Source organism: Coregonus clupeaformis, unplaced genomic scaffold (genome assembly GCF_020615455.1).
Source record: "Coregonus clupeaformis isolate EN_2021a unplaced genomic scaffold, ASM2061545v1 scaf1237, whole genome shotgun sequence".
NCBI classification, from domain to species: domain Eukaryota; kingdom Metazoa; phylum Chordata; class Actinopteri; order Salmoniformes; family Salmonidae; genus Coregonus; species Coregonus clupeaformis.
Window position 1 is genome coordinate 69,586 of NW_025534691.1, and position 7,050 is coordinate 76,635.

Here is a 7,050-nt window from a genome sequence, read left to right on the forward strand (position 1 = left end):
GTTCTAGTCTAACCTGATCAGTGCTGTAGTAACCTAGTCTAACCTGATCAGTGCTGTAGTAACCTAGTCTAATCTGATCAGTGCTGTAGTAACCTAGTCTAATCTGATCAGTGCTGTATTAACCTAGTCTAATTTAGTCTAACCTGATCAGTGCTGTAGTACCCTAGTCTAATCTGACCAGTGCTGTAGTACCCTAGTCTAATCTGATCAGTGCTGTAGTAACCTAGTCTAACCTGACCAGTGCTGTAGTACCCTAATCTAATCTGATCAGTGCTGTAGTAACCTAGTCTAATCTGATCAGTGCTGTAGTACCCTAGTCTAATCTGATCAGTGCTGTAGTAACCTAGTCTAACCTGACAAGTGCTGTAGTACCCTAGTCTAATCTGATCAGTGCTGTAGTACCCTAGTCTAATCTGATCAGTGCTGTAGTAACCTAGTCTAACCTGACCAGTGCTGTAGTACCCTAGTCTAACCTGATCAGTGCTGTAGTACCCTAGTCTAATCTGATCAGTGCTGTAGTAACCTAGTCTAACCTGATCAGTGCTGTAGTAACCTAGTCTAATTTAGTCTAATCTGATCAGTTCTGTAGTATCCTAGTCTAACCTGACCAGTGCTGTAGTACCCTAGTCTAATTTAGTCTAACCTGATCAGTGTTGTAGTAACCTAGTCTAATTTAGTCTAACCTGATCAGTGCTGTAGTAACCTAGTCTAACCTGACCAGTGCTGTAGTAACCTAGTCTAATTTAGTCTAACCTGATCAGTGTTGTAGTAACCTAGTCTAATTTAGTCTAACCTGATCAGTGCTGTAGTAACCTAGTCTAACCTGACCAGTGCTGTAGTAACCTAGTCTAATTTAGTCTAACCTGATCAGTTTTGTAGTAACCTAGTCTAATTTAGTCTAACCTGATCAGTGCTGTAGTAACCTAGTCTAACCTGACCAGTGCTGTAGTAACATAGTCTAACCTGATCAGTGCTGTAGTAACCTAGTCTAATTTAGTCTAACCTGATCAGTGTTGTAGTAACCTAGTCTAATTTAGTCTAACCTGACCAGTGCTGTAGTAACCTAGTCTAATTTAGTCTAATCTGATCAGTTCTGTAGTATCCTAGTCTAACCTGATCAGTGCTGTAGTAACCTAGTCTAACCTGATCAGTGTTGTAGTAACATAGTCTAACCTGATCAGTGCTGTAGTAACCTAGTCTAATTTAGTCTAATCTGATCAGTTCTGTAGTATCCTAGTCTAACCTGATCAGTGCTGTAGTAACCTAGTCTAACCTGATCAGTGTTGTAGTATCCTAGTCTAACCTGATCAGTGCTCTAGTAACCTAGTCTAACCTGATCAGTGCTGTAGTAACCTAGTCTAATTTAGTCTAACCTGATCAGTGCTGTAGTAACCTAGTCTAATTTAGTCTAACCTGACCAGTGCTGTAGTAACCTAGTCTAATTTAGTCTAATCTGATCAGTTCTGTAGTACCCTAGTCTAACCTGATCAGTGCTGTAGTAACCTAGTCTAATTTAGTCTAATCTGATCAGTTCTGTAGTATCCTAGTCTAACCTGATCAGTGCTGTAGTAACCTAGTCTAACCTGATCAGTGTTGTAGTAACCTAGTCTAACCTGATCAGTGCTGTAGTAACCTAGTCTAATCTGATCAGTGCTGTAGTAACCTAGTCTAATTTAGTCTAATCTGATCAGTGCTGTAGTAACCTAGTCTAACCTGATCAGTGCTGTAGTAACCTAGTCTAACCTGATCAGTGCTGTAGTAACCTAGTCTAATCTGATCAGTGCTGTAGTAACCTAGTCTAATTTAGTCTAATCTGATCAGTGCTGTAGTAACCTAGTCTAATTTAGTCTAATCTGATCAGTGCTGTAGTAACCTAGTCTAATTTAGTCTAACCTGACCAGTGCTGTAGTAACCTAGTCTAACCTGATCAGTGCTGTAGTAACCTAGTCTAATCTGATCAGTGCTGTAGTAACCTAGTCTAATTTAGTCTAACCTGATCAGTGCTGTAGTAACCTAGTCTAACCTGATCAGTGCTGTAGTAACCTAGTCTAACCTGATCAGTGCTGTAGTAACCTAGTCTAATCTGATCAGTGCTGTAGTAACCTAGTCTAATTTAGTCTAATCTGATCAGTGCTGTAGTAACCTAGTCTAATTTAGTCTAACCTGACCAGTGCTGTAGTAACCTAGTCTAATGGGGCGGCAGGTAGCTTAGTGGTTAAGAGCGTTGTGCCAGTAACCGAAAGGTCGCTGGTTCTAATCCCCGAGCCGACTAGGTGAAAAATCTGTCGATGTGCCCTTGAGCAAGGCACTTAACCCTAATTGCTCTGGATAAGAGCGTCTGCTAAATGACTAAAAAATTAAAATAATAAATTAGTCTAACCTGACCAGTGCTGTAGCAACCTAATCTGATCAGTGCTGTAGTAACCTAGTCTAACCTGATCAGTGCTGTAGTAACCTAGTCTAATCTGACCAGTGCTGTAGTAACCTAGTCTAACCTGATCAGTGCTGTAGTAATTTAGTCTAACCTGATCAGTGCTGTAGTAACCTAGTCTAACCTGATCAGTGCTGTAGTAACCTAGTCTAATTTAGTCTAACCTGACCAGTGCTGTGGTAACCTAGTCTAATTTAGTCTAACCTGATCAGTGTTGTAGTAACCTAGTCGAATTTAGTCTAACCTGACCAGTGCTGTGGTAACCTAGTCTAATTTAGTCTAACCTGATCAGTGTTGTAGTAACCTAGTCTAATTTAGTCTAATCTGACCAGTGCTGTAGTACCCTAGTCTAACCTGACCAGTGCTGTAGTAACCTAGTCTAACCTGATCAGTGCTGTAGTAACCTAGTCTAACCTGATCAGTGTTGTAGTAACCTAGTCTAACCTGATCAGTACTGTAGTAACCTAGTCTAATCTGATCAGTACTGTACTAACCTAGTCTAACTTGACCAGTGTTGTAGTAACCTAGTCTAATCTGATCAGTACTGTAGTACCCTAGCCTAACCTGATCAGTGCTGTAATAACCTAGTCTAACCTGATCAGTGCTGTAGTAACCTAGTCTAACCTGATCAGTGCTGTAGTAACCTAGTCTAACCTGATCAGTGCTGTAGTAACCTAGTCTAACCTGATCAGTGCTGTAGTAACCTAGTCTAATCTGATAAGTGCTGTAGTAACCTAGTCTAATTTAGTCTAATCTGATCAGTGCTGTAGTAACCTAGTCTAATTTAGTCTAACCTGACCAGTGCTGTAGTAACCTAGTCTAATGGGGCGGCAGGTAGCTTAGTGGTTAAGAGCGTTGTGCCAGTAACCGAAAGGTCGCTGGTTCTAATCCCCGAGCCGACTAGGTGAAAAATCTGTCGATGTGCCCTTGAGCAAGGCACTTAACCCTAATTGCTCTGGATAAGAGCGTCTGCTAAATGACTAAAAAAATTAAAATAATAAATTAGTCTAACCTGACCAGTGCTGTAGTAACCTAATCTGATCAGTGCTGTAGTAACCTAGTCTAACCTGATCAGTGCTGTAGTAACCTAGTCTAATCTGACCAGTGCTGTAGTAACCTAGTCTAACCTGATCAGTGCTGTAGTAATTTAGTCTAACCTGATCAGTGCTGTAGTAACCTAGTCTAACCTGATCAGTGCTGTAGTAACCTAGTCTAATTTAGTCTAACCTGACCAGTGCTGTGGTAACCTAGTCTAATTTAGTCTAACCTGATCAGTGTTGTAGTAACCTAGTCTAATTTAGTCTAACCTGACCAGTGCTGTGGTAACCTAGTCTAATTTAGTCTAACCTGATCAGTGTTGTAGTAACCTAGTCTAATTTAGTCTAATCTGACCAGTGCTGTAGTACCCTAGTCTAACCTGACCAGTGCTGTAGTAACCTAGTCTAACCTGATCAGTGCTGTAGTAACCTAGTCTAACCTGATCAGTGTTGTAGTAACCTAGTCTAACCTGATCAGTACTGTAGTAACCTAGTCTAATCTGATCAGTACTGTACTAACCTAGTCTAACTTGACCAGTGTTGTAGTAACCTAGTCTAATCTGATCAGTACTGTAGTACCTAGCCTAACCTGATCAGTGCCGTAATAACCTAGTCTAACCTGATCAGTGATGTAGTAACCTAGTCTAATTTAGTCTAACCTGATCAGTGCTGTAGTACCCTAGTCTAACCTGATCAGTGATGTAGTAACCTAGCCTAATTTAGTCTGGTCTGATGAGTGCTGTAGTAATCTAGTCTAACCTAATCAGTGATGTAGTAACCTAGTCTAATTTAGTCTAACCTGATCAGTGTTGTAGTAACCTAGTCTAATTTAGTCTAACCTGATCAGTGCTGTAGTACCCTAGTCTAACCTGATCAGTGCTGTAGTAACCTAGTCTAACCTGACCAGTGCTGTAGTAACCTAGTCTAACCTGATCAGTGCTGTAGTAACCTAGTCTAATTTAGTCTAATCTGATCAGTGCTGTAGTAACCTAGTCTAATCTGATCAGTGCTGTAGTAACCTAGTCTAACCTGATCAGTGCTGTAGTAACCTAGTCTAATTTAGTCTAACCTGACCAGTGCTGTAGTCCCTAGTCTAACCTGATCAGTGCTGTAGTAACCTAGTCTAATTTAGTCTAACCTGATCAGTGCTGGAGTAACCTAGTCTAATTTAGTCTAATCTGATCAGTGCTGTAGTCCCTAGTCTAATTTAGTCTAATCTGATCAGTGCTGTAGTAACCTAGTCTAACCTGACCAGTGCTGTAGTAACCTAGTCTAATCTAGTCTAACCTGATCAGTGCTGTAGTAACCTAGTCTAATCTGATCAGTGCTGTAGTAACCTAGTCTAACCTGATCAGTGCTGTAGTAACCTAGTCTAATTTAGTCTAACCTGACCAGTGCTGTAGTCCCTAGTCTAACCTGACCAGTGCTGTAGTAACCTAGTCTAACCTGATCAGTGCTGTAGTAACCTAGTCTAACCTGATCAGTGTTGTAGTAACCTAGTCTAACCTGATCAGTACTGTAGTAACCTAGTCTAATCTGATCAGTACTGTACTAACCTAGTCTAACTTGACCAGTGTTGTAGTAACCTAGTCTAATCTGATCAGTACTGTAGTACCCTAGCCTAACCTGATCAGTGCTGTAATAACCTAGTCTAACCTGATCAGTGATGTAGTAACCTAGTCTAATTTAGTCTAACCTGATCAGTGCTGTAGTACCCTAGTCTAACCTGATCAGTGATGTAGTAACCTAGTCTAATTTAGTCTAATCTGATCAGTTCTGTAGTACCCTAGTCTAACCTGATCAGTGCTGTAGTAACCTAGTCTAATTTAGTCTAATCTGATCAGTTCTGTAGTATCCTAGTCTAACCTGATCAGTGCTGTAGTAACCTAGTCTAACCTGATCAGTGTTGTAGTAACCTAGTCTAACCTGATCAGTGCTGTAGTAACCTAGTCTAATCTGATCAGTGCTGTAGTAACCTAGTCTAACCTGATCAGTGCTGTAGTAACCTAGTCTAATCTGATCAGTGCTGTAGTAACCTAGTCTAATTTAGTCTAATCTGATCAGTGCTGTAGTAACCTAGTCTAATTTAGTCTAATCTGATCAGTGCTGTAGTAACCTAGTCTAATTTAGTCTAACCTGACCAGTGCTGTAGTAACCTAGTCTAACCTGATCAGTGCTGTAGTAACCTAGTCTAATCTGATCAGTGCTGTAGTAACCTAGTCTAATTTAGTCTAATCTGATCAGTGCTGTAGTAACCTAGTCTAACCTGATCAGTGCTGTAGTAACCTAGTCTAACCTGATCAGTGCTGTAGTAACCTAGTCTAATCTGATCAGTGCTGTAGTAACCTAGTCTAATTTAGTCTAATATGATCAGTGCTGTAGTAACCTAGTCTAATTTAGTCTAACCTGACCAGTGCTGTAGTAACCTAGTCTAATGGGGCGGCAGGTAGCTTAGTGGTTAAGAACGTTGTGCCAGTAACCGAAAGGTCGCTGGTTCTAATCCCCGAGCCGACTAGGTGAAAAATCGGTCGATGTGCCCTTGAGCAAGGCACTTAACCCTAATTGCTCTGGATAAGAGCGTCTGCTAAATGACTAAAAAATTAAAATAATAAAAATAATAAATTAGTCTAACCTGACCAGTGCTGTAGTAACCTAATCTGATCAGTGCTGTAGTAACCTAGTCTAACCTGATCAGTGCTGTAGTAACCTAATCTAATCTGACCAGTGCTGTAGTAACCTAGTCTAACCTGATCAGTGCTGTAGTAATTTAGTCTAACCTGATCAGTGCTGTAGTAACCTAGTCTAACCTGATCAGTGCTGTAGTAACCTAGTCTAATTTAGTCTAACCTGACCAGTGCTGTGGTAACCTAGTCTAATTTAGTCTAACCTGATCAGTGTTGTAGTAACCTAGTCTAATTTAGTCTAACCTGACCAGTGCTGTGGTAACCTAGTCTAATTTAGTCTAACCTGATCAGTGTTGTAGTAACCTAGTCTAATTTAGTCTAATCTGACCAGTGCTGTAGTACCCTAGTCTAACCTGACCAGTGCTGTAGTAACCTAGTCTAACCTGATCAGTGCTGTAGTAACCTAGTCTAACCTGATCAGTGTTGTAGTAACCTAGTCTAACCTGATCAGTACTGTAGTAACCTAGTCTAATCTGATCAGTACTGTACTAACCTAGTCTAACTTGACCAGTGTTGTAGTAACCTAGTCTAATCTGATCAGTACTGTAGTACCCTAGCCTAACCTGATCAGTGCTGTAATAACCTAGTCTAACCTGATCAGTGATGTAGTAACCTAGTCTAATTTAGTCTAACCTGATCAGTGCTGTAGTACCCTAGTCTAACCTGATCAGTGATGTAGTAACCCTAGCCTAATTTAGTCTGGTCTGATGAGTGCTGTAGTAATCTAGTCTAACCTAATCAGTGATGTAGTAACCTAGTCTAATTTAGTCTAACCTGATCAGTGTTGTAGTAACCTAGTCTAATTTAGTCTAACCTGATCAGTGCTGTAGTACCCTAGTCTAACCTGATCAGTGCTGTAGTAACCTAGTCTAACCTGACCAGTGCTGTAGTATCCTAG